The sequence below is a fragment of the Alligator mississippiensis genome, chromosome 9, assembly GCF_030867095.1.
Source record: "Alligator mississippiensis isolate rAllMis1 chromosome 9, rAllMis1, whole genome shotgun sequence".
Classification (NCBI taxonomy): domain Eukaryota; kingdom Metazoa; phylum Chordata; order Crocodylia; family Alligatoridae; genus Alligator; species Alligator mississippiensis.
In genome coordinates, this window is record NC_081832.1 from 7,830,941 (window position 1) to 7,851,700 (window position 20,760).

Sequence of the window (20,760 nt, forward strand, 5' to 3'; positions counted from 1 at the left end):
GGGGGGGGCATGCACAGGTGCCTCCAGCATCTGCAGCAACAGAAGGTGCCACATCCAGAAGGCACAAGGGTGAGGAATGGGGGAAGGGAGGACTAGTACTTATAGCTAGGCTCTGCAGACCCCAGTGCAGCCACTTGCAGCCTTCCATGGGCAGCCTGGGCTCTGTGGCAGGTGGTAGGGGCCTGCCTGGAGCCCAGGCTGCTCATGGTGGGCGGTAGAGAGGCTGCAAGTGATTGCATCATGGAGCCAGACTTACCTTCCCTTCCCCTCCTCACTCTTCCCTCCCTGCCTCCCTCCCTCTTGCCTGCCCTGCTGCCTTCAAGTTCCTGCTGGAGCACTGCACAGATCCCTTCCCTACTGGACTGTGCCCTGCCCTACGCTAAACAATAGCCGATAAACTATAACCAGTTAACACTGGGTTTATCGTTTAACTGTTCACATCCCTAGTCATAACTAGGATTAGAACTCAGAAATTCCTTTTTCACAGCTCTTCCATGAGCCTACACCTTCTTGTAAACACCAGTGACTATATCGAATTATTTACACACAGTTTCTGAAATTGCAATATAGAAATAAAATATCAGAAACAGGAGAGTCAGCAAGAACTACGTCTAAAGCTGAAAAGATAGGATTTCCTTATGTTCTTTGAGCGTGGCTGCAATGCCCTGACTGCTGTTTATGTAGATACCTGAGCCAGCTTTAAACAAATGCAGGTACCACCCTCTGGATAGCCACAGCAGTGCAGAAATCCACCTGAGAAGCTAAGTAAATACTCTCTTGGCCTTTCAAAACATTAGTCAAATCAAGAGTGTCTAATAACCAACACAGTGAGAAAATGCTTGGTCCTCGTAGAAGTTCATATCCTTTGATCTAGCAAGGCAAGAGCCCAACTTTAAGCTTAAGAGTACAGCCGGTACTTTCTAGTCACTGAAGTTAAGCATCTGGTTTGTTTTTCTGGATTGTCTTTTAAAATAACTGTATGCAGCATCTTAAAAGTAGACATTGCTTAAATATAATATTCAGGCATCAATCTAGCTGCTGCTGTTTTTGGAAAGATGGATATATTATTTCTGAAAATGGTAATTTATTTCTAAAATTTGATCCATTCCCAGGATAATAACAACAAGTAGCAAAAGCCATTACTTCAAATCAGGAAGTTTTACATATTGAGCTCTGATACCATTTTCTGTAGCACTAATCACTGATAAATGCCGCAATGATGTATTCTTTCAAAGAAGATTTTTTTCCAACTATTTGAGTTGGTTTAATAAAAGAGATCAGATTTACCCAAAGAACCTTGCCTGCAATGGTAATTCACTGACCTGAAGAAGACAGATGGAGACTTTGCAGTCAGTGGAAAGTACTGCTTGTATGTTAATGGTAGGATAGTTTGCAAATATGATTCTAATCCAGGCCCCCTCAACTTTTTCTCTCAACTTTTTCTTTCGCTGCAATATGTTATTTCTCCCTAACAATTAAAATTGCCAGTGATCATAACAGTTAAAGAAAAGAATCATGTAGCATGTCATAATTTTAACAGGCTCATGGACTAAAGAGCAATAGAGGAACTACCAAAGACAGTGTTAGCAAAAGACTCATCTGAATTTCAAGTGCTTCTAAAACATGACATTTGGTTTTAAAAATCATAGTTCTTTGGAGATAGTTTCTGAGGTGCTCTGCTTTTCTGACACGTGCTGTTTATACTCTGAAAAGACAGGGGATGCTGTGTCAGCTAACTGAGTGAAGTATAAACAAAAAAAAATAACATGTATTCTAACATTAGCAATCAAAACTCAGAAATTAAGACTTCAAGGGCAGGGTTTTGGCCAACTTAGGGCTGTAAGAGGAGTATGTGCAATTAGATGCAAGTTTCACTGCAGACAGAGGGCCCCTTAGCAAAGAGATTGTTACTTCTGGATTATGTAGATCTGGATTACTTATCTAAAAGAGTTGCAAAATTAGATCTACAGTATAACTTAATTTTAGATCTGTCTCATCCTGTATTTTGATACTAATATGTTGTGAACATAAAGTGAGATATAATCTTAGAGATCATTCTGTACCTGTGCAGATGCAGACTTCTGCAGTCTGATATGGGGCCAAAATTAACTTTTTCTAAAACTAGGCCCATAGACATCTCTATTTTATCATTTGAGTTTCCAGGTGAGCAGATCATTAAGCACAATTGTTAGTTTCTTATTTATTATTATAAAGAATATGAGTTTAACAAGAAGGCAGAATGTGCTGATCTGTAACTAATGATTTTGAATGGTGTCTAGGCCTCAAACTTTACTTGCTTTTTGACAATGATGAAAGTGGTTTTGAGTAACTTTCTAAAATTGTGGAGAGAAGCTACATATTAATTGATCCAAAGAGAGACAAATCTCAAAGTGAACTTTTAAAAATATACCCAGCAAAACTGTACATAGAGTTGCAGGAGGGTCCAACACATTGGAAGTCAAGAAAATTAATGATATTCTTTTTACTTCTGAGTTGTTAAATAACTTTGTAACTTGCTTTTTCTATCTGTGCCTCAGTTTCCAAACCTTTAAAACAGACACAAGCACTTTGTAAAGTACTTCAAGATGGATGGTTAAAATGCGTTAGGTAAATACTAAGTATAGTTTCTCATCTCCAACCTGCTGCTTCCCACCCCTGTTCTCATACACTATAGGGAGAGTGGTAAAAGATCCACCACTCTGCACCCACTGGGGTTTTCCCAAACCAGAGAATCCTCATCTAAAGAGATGCAGATAGTTTGTGTTCCCTTTGGATCACCTTAGCATCTGACTGGGTATAAATATTGCATGCTTAAGAAGAACTTACTTATAGCTGATTAAAACTTGACATGAGTAGAGACAATACTATAGATCAGGATGCAGACTTCTGGCAAATTATAATCCGCAAGGACATGGCATGAACAAAAGGAAAGCTGAATCTTGGAATGTGGAGCAGCTGAAGGGGATGATATTAGGAAAAGAGACCTCACAGATGCCAGATACTATATTTGAAAATCTAAGAATGCCAGTGCTATTATGTACCAATCCTTGGCTTTAATAGTTTGCTTAAAACAAACTGGCCTGTGTCTCCCTATCTCATAAATAATTGTGTGTGGGTGTGAGATTGTTAGACAGTACTTGATTGAGCTATCAATAATCCTACAGCATTTAGACTCCACCAAACAGGTACTACACAAAACAGTTAAGAGTTACTAAAAGCTCTAGAGATGTTTAAATAATAGGTTCCACTAAGAGGAATGGTTTAAAAAGCCAGACTCTCAGGATATGCTCCTCAACTTAAAAAAAACACTATGTAAGAAATGGATAATAAGAGTTTCAGAAGCAGTAGAAAACCACATGACACTGTCGTCTTTACCTCTCAGATGAAGTGCCTCCAAGAGCAGAAGCTAATGTACATATGGTACCTGTTAAATAAAAGCACTCTGCCATCACTTTTTGTATTGAAATTGTCCAGCAGTCATCATTGAAATCATCTTCCCCCCAAGCAGTTCCTCCATTAGTCACAACATTTTCCTGTTGTTAGAGTAACTGATGTGTTCCATTAAAATACTGAGTTTGTAACTGTAGACATTGCATCTTTCTCAAAAGACAGATTAACAGATGATCATTAATGTTTGTACAATCCATTGAATCAATAAGCAATCCAGACATGCTGTGTATTGTGATTATTTATTAATGTCCTCATTGCTGCTTGATTTCTTCAACTATAAAAAAATTGAAAATGGATCATGTTTCCCTTCCTAGTTAGTTAGATAGCCTGGTTCAGAGCTCTTTGAAATTAGTGGAAAGAATCCCATTGACTTCAGTGGCCTTTGAACCAGGTTTAGAAAGGGACAAGTGTGGATGGCATTTTAGGAGTTTATGGGTCACAATTTAGTCACTGATGTCTAAAGGAATCCCTGGCTCTTTCTTACTTCCATTGCTTTATTACTTTAAGTTGCATCAACAGTGTGCTAGGTATTTGATAAACACATATCTATTTTGAAGACTTTACAGTCCAGATTGAATTTTGCAACCTTGTATTCCTTCTCAGCCCTCCTACCATCAGAACAATCACATAGAAATGTAAATATTCCCACCTGTTTCACTTGTGAAATCTAGGAAGAAGTTTGTGGAAGAAAATAAAGCTGTTTGATAAGTTATTGGAGATAACGCACAGATGTCTGGATAAAAAAGGGGCTCTATAGATGCTGCATTTTATTATGAAAATTCTCCTCTTTCTCCAAGATCTGAACCTGAACCTAACCCCTGAATCTAGCCAGCCTCAAGGCTTGGGACAGTTAGATACAAAATAATTAAGAATAAAGCTTACAACAATAACCTTTGTTAGGTGAGATGACCCATTCTCTTGAAACTTGTTCATGGTAGGGTGCAGCACTGGCAAGAGGATTCCAGGACAAACTATGGGCAGGCAATTAATCTGAACACTTGAAGATAGGGTCTGAGGGCACCAGTTAAAAAATAAAAGGCAAGAGTAAGAGTTGAGGTGATTGCCTCGTGGAATAACTTGGCATGTAGAACGAGGATATTCAATGTGAAAGACTGACTGGTAGGAAGGGGATATTAGATGTGTGGGAGACTGACTGGAGGGACTGGGTGTATCAAGACAAACCATCCAGCGCGGATGGAGGTGAGCAAATGTCTCGGAGGCAAAGTGGTAAAGAGGGTAAGCTGTGCTTCTAAGGGGGCCCAGGTCACAGCCCTGGCTGTCCCTGTGCTCCTTCCCTCCGCTGATGAGATGAGCACAGGCCTGCTGGGAGATTGAAGCTGGGTTGCCTGCCTCTTCCAAAGTCAGAGGGCTGGAAGGGGCTGTAGGCGCAGGATACTGGACTCTCCTTGTTGATGGAGCCTCTGGAAGAGGGTCTAGAGAAGAAATGTGGAAGTGAGTATGAAAGCCCATCAGGTGGAAAAGGGCCTGGGCAGTGATGGGCACTTTGGGCTGTGGCCTTTGGAACCTGTGGAGCAGGATAAACTAGGGGGTTAGGCAGTGTTTGGCCTGAAGTAGAGAGGCCATCTCCTGCTGACTGAGGAGATAAATTGTCTCCAGCCCCTGTCTGGTGCTGGAGAAGTGGTATAGAAGCAACCGCGGGGAAAGGAGTGTCAAGAGTTTTTCTGTTTTGCCTTGGAAGAGGAGAAATCTTGCGTTGGTTGGCCAAAGCAGCCACAAACCCCAAGTTGGCTGTCCAATCCAGGAAAGGTGGCTTCCAGTTTACTCACAGCAGTGCAAAGGTGAGAGAAGTAAGCCTGACCGTCGCTATTTGCTCCCCACCCTAGGAGTCTGGGCTGGGAGAACCTGGCACATACGGCAGAAGCCATTCCCACTACTCCCATTTTTGCCCCTGTGCAACAGAGACTGTGAGTAGAGCAAAGCTGACAGGGTGACAGCTGCAGCTATTCTGATGCTGCCCAGCAGCTGCAGTGTACGTTTCCCAAGGGGCAGAGCTTTATGGTCTTCCTCACAACCAAAACAGCTAGAAACATGATTGACTTTTTTAAAAGTGAACACTGGGATCCTACAAAAATGAATGGTCTTGCTGCCTGGAGAAAACTCCTAATAGCCCAGCAAGTAGTATTTTGCAGGTTAGAATAAATCACATACTGTAAAAAGCCCTTTTGGGGGTAGTGCCAGTAGTTTATGTATCAGGATTAGACTGTAACCACTAATAAGTGAAAACTTGTTTCTGCAGTGCTCAGTTTGAAATAGATATTTTCCATCAGCCAGTCTTCCGATGGAGGGTGAGATGAGGGTGGTATATTGGTAAGCACAAATCTGCACAAAATTTTCAAGAGTGGACTCTATTATATATTAGCTGGGCTGGTAAGAGCCTTGCTTTTACACTCTCTGCCATCATTGTGCTAAAGAGGGGGTTTACTCATAAAACAAAAATAGACAAAAAAGGATTGTATCTTCTTTCCCCAGTGCTGTCTGCCCTTTGCAGACGTGATGCTCAAATGTAGCCCTAATAGTGTAGGAATAACGATCATGCCTCTGGCACTGAACTGAAGTTAATACAAAATAAGAGCAGAAAGAGATGACAGAGTTACCAGGTAGCAATGAAGTTGGTAATTCCTTGGAGAACCTAGTTGGCAAATCACTCACTCCACTTTTATACACGGCTCCTTGCTGTCCTTTTGCAGCTTCTGATGAAGTCAATTTGAGTTCATGAAAGCTTGTGCTTTATATATATCTTAGTTAGTTAGTAAGGTATCTATCCTGCCTTCTGCCTGACTTCAGACTAACATAGCTAACTACCTCTCAAATTATTAAGGAATGCAAGGGCAAATCTCTCACCATCGCACTTTGGGAGAGTCACAGCCAAGTCCCATCATTGTAGCAACAACCCTGACCCATGTTTGAACGGGTGACCTTTCCTTCTCTCCCCAAGTAACTTATCACTCCACCAAGAAGACACTTCCCTGGAGAAATAAACAAGTGCCTGCTGGTTTGAACTGGTCAAAGGGAAAGTAAAATGACAAATGGATCTTTTTCACCTAAACAGCCTGACATGCTGAACTGCAAATGATGTTCATACCTATCCCCTCTAAGAGCTGGTTTTACTGATGATGAGCTTTGGTGGAGGTAGTCTTCTGCCAATGATTCTGTATTTATGACTATATTATATTATTCACTGGCTTGCTATTATAGCCCTCTTAATTCCATGCAGGCCATTTGTGGAATAGGCTGGACAGTCACACAAATGTCTGAATGCAGACCTGGCTACCAAGCATCTGTGTTTGGAACAATCTGATGTAAAGTAATTGGGTGTTAGGCCAGTTGAGTGCAGAGGGATTGGTTAAATTATCTCCCCCCACCCTCCCCTGCACACCGTCAGTGACTGCAACTGTAGCCTGCAGGCTGGAATAACAGCTGCAGCCCATCTGTGCAAGTAGCAAGGGGAGCAGGAGCTATTGCAGATCTATTTGAATGGACCCTGCCCCCAACATCTCCAGCTTGCCAGCATGATAACTAGTCCAATTCTTATTTCTCTGTTGGGCAGGGGGTGCACATTCACCCTTGCATAGCTTCTGCTTGCCTTCCCTTCAACACAGGTCTGCACTTTGTGCATGTCAAAAGAGATGATTGGCATAATTTAAATATCCAGGTCCAGTTTAGTGAGCTAGTGTATGGCTTTGGAAGTGGCTTGGTGAAAGTCTGAAATACTTCTGGTAAGTGACTGAAGCAGGTGCTGATGTCCACAGCCACACTGCACACTGTCCCTCATCTTCGGGTGCAGTGCACTCCCATGCCATTCCTTGAATTGGGTCGGTCTGGACCATTGCTTCTGGGGTGGGTTGAAGCCTAGAGAGTCTTCCCTGGGACTGGCTTTCTTGTATATGCTTGGGATAGATACTAGTATTATCCCAGTCTTCTTTCCAACATGCTTCAGGATTCAAGAAAGATGCTGTAGGAGCCTTATCCCCAGCCCATACTACTTTGTGGGATTTCAGGCATGTGTTTAGAGGGTTCTGGAGATCTTCATAAATCTTTACATTTAAGTTGGCTGTGGTTCGATTGTGTGTGTCTAAAATTTTTGAGAGTTTACTTGCTGATTAGGCAGCCCTTGAACAAATATTAACTTTAATGTTTTAGGTATGATATTTCTTATTGCACGTTAAGCTACATAACCACAGATTTGGTATGTGCATTGCTTATTTAATAGTCAAGTATGCCTGTACTGCAGTTGCTGCCACTTGTCCTATGTAATACCACACCTTATTGGCATTACTGTGCTCATAATGGAAGGTCTGCTGCCTGCTATACCCAGTTTAATGATGTGCCTCCTAAAGAATAATGGTACTGCAAGAACCCAACAATCCCAGAAAAGTCTTCCCTTCTTGTGCTAATGAAATGATGGGATCCAGTGTGGGGAAGAGGTTGGGGATGAGTCGAATTTTGCAAACCAGTGATACAGCTCTCTCTTTCACCATGTACAGTTTTATTTCTCCCTCCTCTGCTGCCTAAAAAGAGAAATGGACATTTAATACTTGGAACATCTAGGTTTAGCTCTGTCCTGGCTCTGCCATGAATTTTGTGCAACTTAGGACAAGTCATTTAATCTATTCTCATCTATTTTCAGGAAGCCCTGACTGAGAGTCTTCTCCGTACACTGCAAGCTGTGAAAGTAGAGGGAATAGAGGGGTGCTGAGCAAGATGTAGGCACAGCATGCTGGTAGGCATGATGAATAGGAAGGGCTGTGTGACACAGTGCTCCGTCAGGATGGAGGGTGTAAGGAGACATGGGAGAAGTTGGGAGAGACAGGGAAAGAACAAATGGAAAGAGGACAGAATAGTGAGAGGGGAGGGAAATGAGGTGCTTGCTCATGTCAGGCAAGGCCAAGAACAAGACATGTCACATGCTACTTCAAAATAAGCTCCATTTTGCTCATAATTTCTGTGGCAAAAGAGGAATGATGGGAGGATGATAGAGTCATTTCTCCTCCTGACCCATATAGGTCATTCCTCTGGATGCTTCAGATGACTGACAAATAGGAACGTGTCCCAAAAGTTGGCTTGGATCACTTGTGCATATTTATATTTGTTGCTTCAAAGAAACTTCTATGTCTTTTAGGAAAACAAGAGAGTCATGTTCATGCCTTTCCCAGTGTTCATTTTAATTGTGTCCATGCCTTTCAAATTTTAAATAAGGCAATGTTTCATAAATTATACATAACATAATAGCATAACATTGCTGTTCCCTGCTCCAAATAATTTGGTATGTAGAAAAGGGGTTTTTTTTAGTTGAGAGGAAGCATAAACTAGGAATAAGACCAAGAGACTAGTGTCAAATCTGATGTGCGCAGTTTTGCAGGGAGAACTGAAACCTGTATGGACCGTGGCTGCAGATGTGCGCAGATAGTCATAGGCTGTGTACAGATAGTCATAGGCAGCCTGTCGGGGAGGTGCTCTGACAGGTGCTTTACACAAAGCACCATAAAGCATCACTGAACCCAACAAGCATTGCTAGGGGCGAGGGCTCAGAGCCTGCCTGAACTGACCCAGGCCAGCAAGCAGGAGTGCTCCCAGGAGGCTGCTGGACTGCCCCTCTCTCCAGCCCTACTCCATCCCACCACACACCGTGCGACCCCCAAATACCCCTGCTGGGGTTGCGACACAGTGACACGCTAAGTCACTGTATGGCACACTATGGCAATGTAGCGATCATGTGTGTCTACATGTGATCACCAGCTACATTGCCGTAGCAGCATGCTCCCCAGGTATAGCACGTCACTACAATGATGTAGCAGTGAAATGTAACCATGTGCCGCACGCATGGTGCAGTTACCACCCATACTGCACCGTGCTTTAGTACTTCCAAAAGGAAATACTAACGCACGGCACCGTAGCAACATCGCCATACGAGGGCGACCTGTAGATGTGCCCATAGTGCAGTAATTATCTATGATAACTGATCACAGCACAGGAGGCCAGAGTGCTTTCGTACCTCTTTTTGGTTTCCTTATTTTTTGCAACTGCAATTCTAAATGTTTGTCCCTGGTTCTATAAACTTACTGTGCAGCTTTCAACAAGTCACATAACCCTCTGTCCCCCAGCAAGTTTTCCCAGCTGTAAAATGGGGATGATGATTATTTGTTCCAGTCAAATAGCAGACTAAAATATGAATGAATATTTTGTTCACAGGGATTGAGCCATATCTTTTTTAATTATGCATTGATAAGTATCTGGCCAGATACAGAACTATTCAGGTATCACAAACATTTACTAATAATGTATTTGGTGAATAATGGCAGTGTTCAAATTGCAGAATTAATAATTTCTTAAGCTTATATTTGGCCTAATTCATTCATGTCTGTGAAGTCATTTGAGAGTTTTAAAGCAGAAAGTGCAAAATGCAACAGCCCTGATCTGTCCAGGTGTTTCCCTTCTGCAGACTTGTGCTTTTATGTGCTTGCCCTGCTCTGTTACTTGAACAGATGCTGGTTTCATACCTCCCACGTTATAGATTGAGTACCAGGTTTAAACACTTTGGCAGAAATACAATAGTTTATAATTAGGGTTGATATTATATTTAGCTCTCTTTCCCGTGTAGTAAAAATATCTTCATAGCTCCATAAATGTGTGGTTTGCCAGTGAGCTTTAAATCAGATTGCCAACTTTTCTTACACTTGACAGGCACTTTTTCTAAGACATATGTAATCTTTTCAGACCTGAGAAGTGAAAACCTGGTTTGCTTATATTTCCCCACTGGATATCCATTATGTTTAACGCTATCATACAATATCATGCTCTTTATAACCTCAACACTGTCATGAGCTTCTGAGTTTAGTGATTAGTTGTTCACAGTATATTAAAGCATGCTGGCATGAGGATTTATGAGTAGTATGCTAGAGGAGCTTTCCTCAAAATGGCACGAAGCTTCCCTCCCTCCCCGCGAGCACTTGTTTTTATTATGGTAGTGCCTAGTGTCCCATAGGGACCCAGCTATGCCAGATGCCAGACATATGCATAGTAAAAACCAGTCCCTACCTAAATTACTTACTTTCTAACTAAACACCACCATCAGTTAGCACCATCTTGTAAATGGGGAAATTGAAGTGCAGGGAAATTTTAAGTAAAATTTTAAGTAAAAATTAAAGGGGAAAATATCCTGTAAAATTCCCAAGTTCAGCCAAGTAAATAATTCTCAGTATCTCTGTGATACAACACATGTAAAATAAAAATGTGACCACCTGATACAGCAATCAGGGAGCAACAAAGCCAAAACACAGGTGAGGTTGGTCTGGCCCGAACACTTCAGTCTGTCCAGGATATAGCCCAGACTAGCAACCCACCTTCTCTTGGGGAACAAAGCTTTAATCCCTAGTACCAGTCCATTAAAATCTTGCACATCCTGTATAGCATAGAGGGTAGAAGCAAGGGCACAGATTCCAGGCAAAAGGCTAACACAGAGTATCTGAGAGAAGAACTTCCGTGCAGAAAAATGTTATTAAAACCTCTTATTTGTGCAAAAGCATCTTAACGTTTTAAATAAATAAACATGATCAGAACTATCAACAAAACCACATCCAGCTGGAACCTCCCAGAACAGAGAAACGGAGATGGGAAAAGTTCACTGAAAAAGTAGATGCATATAAACAGGGCAGCGGGTAGATTTCAGCTTATTGCATCAGGTCCATGAGAACCACCACTTGTTCTTCAAGTCCTTGGAAGCAGAAGAGGACATAGTGCTTTCTTCATTGCTTCAGCTCCTTTCCTCACAGTACAGCTTGTATTTTATTTGAAAATGTACATCTGCCCTAAAAAAGCCACAAACAAAATTTTGAAGTTCAGATTATGTGCTGATGGACCATCTTTTTGGTTCAACTGCTTCTTCAGCTGGAGTTTCTAGATGGAGCAATTATCCACAGTAACATTTTGCTTCCTACAGGCAGTTCTTCCAGGATGGTACGCAGTGCAGTGCACACCTCTTTCCTCCCGCCCTGGAGGGCATGCCAATGCCATGTCAGCTCCTACAGCACGCTATTCATCATTCTTGTCAACAGCCTTTTTTCCTTGTCCTCTATATTGAATGAATGCCTTCGATTTCTAAGTTAGAGGACAGTGCTTTGGATTTTTGTTGGCTGCCTCTGAGATATCACTAATATATTTATCTCCAGAGGCGAGTCAATTGTAGCTGTGCACACAAAAAAGTGAACTCAAGCAACACAAAGAAAAGTGCTACAGCTGAGGAAAGAATTTAAGATTGCCTAACTCGGAGGAAGACACTTAATAGTTAGGGTTGCCTAATTCTTTCCTGAAGATCCCGTCTTCAGTTGCCAGAACTTAGCCAGGCTAATTGTTCAAGCTGAAAATTCCCATGCCATGTTCTGCCCCAATTTAGACGTTTCCTGAAAGATTCAGCTAAAACAGCACAGTTGCTTCTGAAAAATTTAAGGAAACATTAAGGAAATATTAAGATTACATTACTGCAACCATTTTTTTAAATATAGTTTTTGTTTCATCTTCAACTTCTTTGCTTCATAATAGCCATAATGGTCACCCTGGAGGTGGAGAGAAGCCTTTTGTTGTATCTGTGAAAATCCAATCAAATTTGGCCAAGTTAGAAGCCTCAGAAAATCTGTTTAAATGTTCTCCATGCAGACTTGCTAAAGTTTACCAGCTAAATTCTCCAAAAATTTGGTCTGTATTGAGCATGCTTCCACTGAGGGATGCAGCTTGTCCTTCCAGCTACTGCTGGGCTGCTGTGGTACAAAGGATGAGACCTAAGGAAGGGGAGATTTGTGTCCTGTGCCCTCAGTTCATCCATGTGGATGCCAGCCTAGGAGAAAGTTGCCTGATTTGAATACAGAGATGTAAGAAGTGAGGGAAGAGATGTAAGTGAGCAACTGGAGGAAAAGTGTCAGGGGTAAGAGTCAGGGATTGAAGGAAAGCAGGGAAAAGGATGGAGGGAAGCAAAGGAATAGGTACTGGTGGGGCTGAATCAGTGCCAGATTTAGGCTTAAGCTACATCTTAGGGCCTCACAATATGAGGGGCCTCTAAATAAGAAAAAAAAAACTGGACATTTTCATTCTAATGTGACAAAAATATACATATATATGGCTCCACAGTTATTCTTCATATTGAATTCATAAATTCGTGCAGAAATAACAATAATTCATCTTAACATTTAATGAAAATCCATTTTTGTGAATTTCATGGATTATTTTTATTGTATAGGGCCTCTTAGAGCTGGACATCGCTTAGGGCCTCGGCATGTCATAATCTGGCACTGGGCTGAATAGGCATAGCTATAGCCATAGCATAGCCTCATTTAAAATCAACACTGCAATGCCTTCCAGAACCTGGAGCTGAACCTGGTCCCAAGTCTCTACATTACTGTTAACAAATGTCTGTGAAACCCACTGGCAAAGCATGAATCTCCTCCTCTTCTTGTGGCTATCATACAACTAGGATAACAGTTTACTACAGCTACTAATTCATACATTAGTATGATAATTACCAATAGTTCAAGTCGCAGAGGTCTGCGCTGTGGATATAAACATCCCAATCCAGCTTGTGACCCAGATGGAGCTTTTGTAAAATTGGTTTTCTGTGTATTTATTTATTAGTTTTAGCTTTTTTTTTTTTGCTTTTTTTTTAAGTACAACATTACATACAAAACAAAGCCAGCATTAAGGTTGCAAAGTGATCACAAGACCTGTGGAAAACTATATCTGATCATGTAACTAAAAGCAGTAGTGTAACTAGCACATACCATAAGTGGGCCAAATTAAGGCTTCACAGGCTAACTCAGGTCTCGTATTTAATACCATTTGCGTACTTGATTTTGTAATGTTAATGTTTTTTAATTCAAGTTCTTTATGTGAAGGGACCATTTCACAATAGGAAATTCTTTGACCAGATTGCTGTGCTGATCGCTGTACACTGATTTTGGTTTCTTTTCTAAAGTCCCTTTGGTGATATACTGTTCCTCCTCTATATGTACATATTGGGGGGAGAGTGTGTGAGGGCTGCTTTTAGCTCTTGAGGCTACGAAACATTTTCATGCTTCAGGACAAAAAGATGTAACAATACGGGGAGCTCCAGAGTGAAGCTGCTTAGAACATCTAGGTTTAGCTGTCCTGGCTCTGCCAAGAATTTTGTGCAACTTGGGACAAGTCATTTAATTTGGCTTTCCATCTCTAGGAAATGTCAAGAGAGTAATATTTCTTTGCCTGGTCTGGTTATGTTGCATGCTTTTTTGAGGCTGATGTTGGTCTCTGCTGTGTGTACACGCATGGGCTAGAATAACAGGATGTGTCTACATGCGTGCTTTACTGTGGAGTTGACTAATTAGCTCTGCAATAAGGCATCACTGTCTACATAAGCACTGGCATTAGGGCACAGTAAATTAATGAACACTATAAAATAGTACTGTTGGAGACAGTAGCGTCTTACAGCGGAGTCATTTACTGTGCTGCAGTGCATGTGTAGACAGTGACCAGGACAGCAGCACTGTGAGCCAGGGCAGAGCAGTCCCAGGCGGGCAGCAGGCTCAGGGGGGGTCATCCACATGGCTCAGCAGTTTCAGCACTCTCATGCCCCAGCCAGCCCTTCCATCAGGGCTGCCACCACCTGGAGCCTGAGGCTGATCCTCTCAGCTTGCAGCAAGCCTGGGGCTGCTCCTCCCCAGCTCAAAGGACTGCTGTCCCAGGTGCTCATGTAAATGCTGTGCCCAGGAGCAGTGTACTCCAGCACAAATTGCTTCAGTTTATCATGTTGCATTAATTGCTCACGTAGATGCACCCACAGGGCACATCTACACACGCTCCTGACTGCGCATGTGGTACTTTGCAGTCATTTAGTACTTGGTGGCGCACAGTTATTTTTAGATGCTATGCTGCTATAGCTCATCACTATGGCAATGTAGCATCTCGTGTAGACATGCCCACAGTGTATCAATGTCAGTTTTGGTTCTCTAAGTCCAACGATACTGAAGTGTGTGTCAGTGATGCACTCTAGCAAGCTCCAGATTTTTTACCCTTTAAGATACTGTATGGATCATCTCCTTTTCCAAGGAACACTAGGCAGTGAGAAAGCTGGACATGTTGCACATATACTTGAAAACATGGTTTCAGTGCAGATCTTTGAAATGCTCGTCTGATCTTGTTTGAGATACAGATGGTTGGAGTTTAGTGGTTGTATACCATACTGATATTAAGGCTTAGCATTTTTGGCATTTGAAATGTGGTGGGGTTTGTTTTCCTTTAAATTTCAGCATTTCTGTATTGACATTTATGCCCTTTTTTTATTATTATTATCTTGCTTATGACATCTCATACATACCATTGCTATTTTCTTGATTTATGCTTATGTGCGTGAATGATTTTAAAATTGTTGTCCTGGTTAGGACAACGGATAGCTGGGAAACTGCTGTTTTCAATCAACAGAGAAAACTCACAAGATATCTCCTATTTGCTTGGTTTTGTATATTCATTCAAAAATGCATTATATTCATATCATGCTTGGCTCTCAGCTTTCTGTTTCTAAAATAGTTTAAAATTATATACCAGGTTGTGGGAAGAATCATTATGGAATATTAAGTAAAAGCTATATTTCCTGGAATTACAAGGAGACATGTCTTCCTCGTAGTAATAAGAAGCTACAGAAAATGAAAATGAGCTGTACATATTAATCCCCAGCATGCTAAGCACTGATTAGAAGAAAGCTCTTATAGCATCCAAAATCAGTACAGAAGCCCACTAAATAGTTAAAAAATCTGGGGAGACTGGTATGGAAACAGGGCTACACATATGGCAGCATTTGATGTAAAGAACCACAGAGTAAAGAGATGTTCATAGTGCATTCCTGAACCCTCACAGACTGACATGAAATCTCAGGGTCCCTTACTGCTTGCAGAATAGAAAGAACTATTTTGCCACAAACCCTAAAATTCAAGATCTGTAGATATGTCTGATATACTTAAGTGCAAACTAAAAGTGTCCACTTCAAAACAAAGCAGAGCCCCAAAATTACTCGGGCTTTACTTCCATGTCTGGGGAGGTCATGAAAACTTATGAGAGTACAGTACTTACAAATGGAAATATAGCAGTGAATACGGTTGCACAGCTGGCATGCATTGTAGTAGAGATTTGTGAATAGGGATCACATCAGCTTTGACTGGATAAGTTGTAAAGCAATCAATTTGAATCTCAAGCTATAGTAATTTAACAAATATCTTTGTTCCACTGTTCAGCAATGGGGCTAATATAATAAGCATGAGCAGGTGGATCTTTCCTTTACTTCTGGAAACACACTGATCACTGCACTATGAATCTAAATATAAGGAGAGAAGCAGCCAGAATGTGTCGTGAGAAAGGAAAGCTGTTCCAGTTTTACCATTTGGGAACAATATCAATGATACATGAAAGATCCTCCCTGGCTGGATCATATCAAGGTTAGTATATTTTGATTTAATTGTGGAAGGTCGACGTGACCCAACACAGAACCTGGCGAGGTCAGAGATAAAAGATGGCTCCCTATTCCCATGTGTCTCATTGCATAGTAATGCAATGGCATATTTTAGGGGAGGAAGACATGCTGCAAAGTCACACAGACATCCTCCATTCAGCTAGCAAGTCGGTAGACTCATTGTGAATGATGATCAAGTATCATTCAAGAATTAGGAATTCCTAATTCCTACCACCTAATTCCTGAATGTCACTGTATATGAATGTATGCTACTTGTAGCAAAGATTTGAACCTGAAGCTTTATTCTCACTCAGCCTAGGAGTGAATTTTGTGCCAAATCTCACCAAGATGAGAGCTTTCATACAGGAATCAAGTCACTTTGTGACTTGAAAGGAAAAACTTAGTCAATTTGATTGTTAGGGCTTCTTTTCCCTCTTAAAATTTTAGGTGCTAAAAATCTGAATGATTTTAACCTATTAGCTTTGAAACAAAATCACATGCTATAGCTTGTGCATGGGTTTGAGGTGCAGCCCATAGTAGCACCACTACTGAAAAAAACTTGAACCTTTCTTGTTAGAGCAATTTGAAAGCTCCACAGCTGCCACTAATTACTTAGATTTAGTGAGTAAAGATGTGCAAGACTGTCTTTCACATTCAGACTCACTTTCACCTACAATATATTATAAAACATCAGCTCTACAAACAATTTAGAGCACAGTCTTATTAAGTAAATCCGACATGTGGCTTTGAGGGGAGGAGTATGCATCTTGTTTTCATTCACAGTCACTCATGATTACATGACTCATATCATCTTACAGACACAATCCTAAAGTTTAAGAACTCAGTCAAGCTTAACCAATTCTGAATGAGATCTCATGGTGCAGGGGTAGTTTTGATCCTCAAAAATCCAAATCTGGCAAAGGACCTCTGACAATTTTTCATAGATTCATAGATGTTAGGGTCAGAAGGGACCTCAATAGATCATCGAGTCCGACCCCCTGCATAGGCAGGAAAGAGTGCTGGGTCTAGATGACCCCAGCTAGATGCTTATCCAACCTCCTCTTGAAGACCCCCAGGGTAGGGGAGAGCACCACCTCCTTTGGGAGCCCGTTCCAGACCTTGGCCACTCGAACTGTGAAGAAGTTCTTCCTAATGTCCAGTCTAAATCTGCTCTCTGCTAGCTTGTGGCCATTATTTCTTGTAAACCCAGGGGGCACCTTGGTGAATAAATCCTCACCAATTCCCTTCTGTGCCCCCGTGATGAACTTATAGGCAGCCACAAGGTCGCCTCTCAACCTTCTCTTGCGGAGGCTGAAAAGGTCCAGTTTCTCTAGTCTCTCCTCGTAGGGCTTGGTCTGCAGGCCCTTAACCATACGAGTGGCCCTTCTCTGGACCCTCTCCAGGTTATCCGCAGCCCTCTTGAATTGTGGCGCCCAGAATTGCACGCAGTACTCCAATTGTGGTCTGACCAGCACCCGATAGAGGGGAAGTATCACCTCCTTGGACCTATTCGTCATGCATCTGCTGATGCACGATAAAGTGCCATTGGCTTTTCTGATGGCTTCGTCACACTGCCGGCTCATGTTCATCTTGGAGTCCACTAGGACTCCAAGATCCCTTTCCACCTCTGTGCCACCCAGCAGGTCATTCCCTAGGCTGTAGGTGTGCTGGACATTTTTCCTCCCTAGGTGCAGCACTTTGCATTTCTCCTTGTTGAACTGCATCCTGTTGTTTTCTGCCCACTTGTCCAACCTATCCAGGTCTGCCTGCAGCTGTTCCCTGCCCTCCGGCGTGTCCACTTCTCCCCATAGCTTTGTGTCATCTGCAAACTTGGACAGAGTACATTTCACTCCCTCGTCCAAGTCGCTGATGAAGACATTGAAGAGTATCAGTTCAAGGACTGAGCCCTGCGGGACCCCACTGCCCACACCCTTCCAGGTCGAAACCGACCCATCCACCACGACTCTCTGGGTGCGACCCTCCAGCCAATTCGCCACCCACCGGACTGTGTAGTCATCCAAGTCACAGCCTCTTAACTAGTTCACCAGTATGGGGTGGGATACCGTATCGAAGGCCTTCCTGAAGTCTAAGTATACGACATCCACCCCTCCTCCTGTGTCCAGGCGTTTCGTAACCTGGTCATAAAAAGAGACTAGATTGGTCAGGCACAATCTGCCTGCCACGAACCCGTGCTGGTTTCCCCTCGTATCTCTGCTTTTTGGTAAACAGTCAGTATTGCCCCACAGTGCCTAAGAGCTATAGTTAGTTTTCCTTATGCTTGCAGGATGGGATTTATAATGGAGAATATTAGAACATTTTACAGAAACAGACTATTGTGTGTAAACCCACACACTGCATGATGTCACATCTCCTGATGTTGTGTCCTATGTAACCTACCTTGCAAACTCAGTCTGTTTTAAAGCTTCACAAACATAAATGAATGAGGCCATAATTAAAAAATGAATTAATGATTTGAACACTGCCATTATTCATAAAATACATTTTTGGCAAATAATTATTTGTGATACCTGAATGGTTCTGTATCTAACCAAATACTTATCAAAGCATTATTCAAAAAGTTATGGCCCAATCCCCTGAACAAAATATTCATGAATATTTTAGTATATTTTGGTATTTAATTGGATCAAATAATCACTGGATCAAATGACCATTGTTCCCAGTTTATAGCTGGGAAAATTTGCTGGAGGACAGAGGGTTATGTGATTTGTTGAAAGCTGTACAGTAAGTTCCTGGACATGCTGGATATAGAACCAAGGACAAACACTTATAATTTCACTTGCAAAAATGAATAAATAAGGAAAAGGAATTAAATCACTCTGGACTCCTGTGCTATGTCTAGCTCTCACAGATACTTACTGCACTATGTGCACGTGACCATGTAGCTAACTATAAGTATACAGGCACACGTGCAGCCATAGTCACTACGGGCTTGTGTCTTGCCTGCAAAATTGTCTGTATCAAATCTGATGCTTATGCTTCCTGTGATATGTTTGCCTTATTCCTGTGTATGTGGTGCCTTATACATGTGTGTAGTAATGATTTCAATCCAGATTCCTACCTGTGGCTACATTATTGGTCCTCCAGCTACACTACCTTGGTACTAGTTCTATTGCTTTTAATTTTGCATCTTTCTTTAGAAAAGTCTTTTTATATAACGGGTTTTGTAACTAGCAAATTTTGTGCAGTACCTTCCATTGCCAGTCAGCATTTCAGTCCAAAGTTTCTATGATAGCTTTCTTCCAGGTCCTAAAATCCCTTCACTCTAAACAGACTCCAGCTTGCTCTACAAATAGCAGTTGTATTGACCTAAAATTGAGAGAGAAGAGTATTTCTTTAAGAGTTTATGACAGTTAAGTCAACACATATCTAAACTTCTAAAAGTTCACTTTGGTCAAAATCAGGGCCCTTTTCACCCTTCTATTTTCCACTCCAGATGTCTCTGAACAGACATAAAAGGATTATTAGAGAGCGAACTGAGCATTCAGTTAGCTAGAATGATTTCCATGTGTAACACAGTCCAATAATTAAAGTTTAAAGAAATTGTGAGGCCTGTAGACTTTTGTCATTCAGTTAAGTTCTTTCTGTAACCTGGCATAGTGTAACTGGATCTATGGTGGCGTGTCATGTTGGGCTTGTGGCACAGATAGATGAGCATTGTAAGTGCTCCAAACAAAGTTCTTTCTGCAGCACTAAGGGTCTACTTCATAATAGGCTTTCAATAGAAACTTGAAATTCTAGTAAGCAAAGGAGGATACTTTATACATGATCACAGATAAAAGAAAGGCAAAAGCCCAGGCTGAGTATTAATGTTAGAAAGGATGTGCAGAGAATTCCCAGAGGAAACCATCCAAAAGAAGGTTCAAAGCTACACCTACTCTGTAGGATTATTTAGATCTAGTCCCCAAAATGTCTTTAGGTCTGCCTTTCTCTGGAAGAGCAATAGAGATATTTGGTCTCACAGGCCTAATTGCATCTCTAGTGTTGTATGTGTCCCCAGTGGTTGTGGTAAAGGTTGGTCCATGTCATTTCTTTGACTATCTTCCGCTGGAGCAACCTCACATTGCTGTTGCCGAATGGTACCGTCTATACTTTTCCCAGAGCCTGACGAAGGGACTTTGATCCCAAAAGCTTGCAGAAAAGGACAGTTTTCTTGCAATTTCTCAGTTGGTCTAATAAAAGGTATCATTTTGGAACCAAGAGTTCTAGTTTTTTGTATGTCTTTTTATCTCAGACCAATACAGCTACCAAGCACACCCATAAAAAAGTTGGCATGTTGTGGTACCATTTTGGTACCCATAGCTCTACCCATGGTCTGAAAGAAGTTGCTTATTGAAAGTGAAGTTGTTGTGTATAAGGATGAAGTATGTAAGTTCAGTAATATCTTTAGGTCTGTACTCTGAGTTGTAATCTTGCTTTTGTAGATATGTAAGGCAGTCTAAGATGCTATCTGGGTGTAGGATGTTAGTATATAAACTGGTAACATCTTGGACAAAATTCACTCTTAAAACCTAAAACCTCTTGTCATCCAAACAGCGAGTTTTGTCCAAGACACAACAGACTTTCCACAAAAAATGTAAAAACATAGACCACCTTCCCAGCAATACCCTCCTAGCCACCATGGATGTTACCAGTTTATATGCCAACATCCCACACCAGGATGGCATCTAACCCTACCTTACATTATCTACCAGAGCAAGATTGCAACCAACACTCCTGAAACACAGAAGATTGGAATTAGTAGCATGAAGGCTCAGGCTTACTGAAATATGATTCAGCTGTCCTGTATTACTGGAGCTATCTCTGGCTGG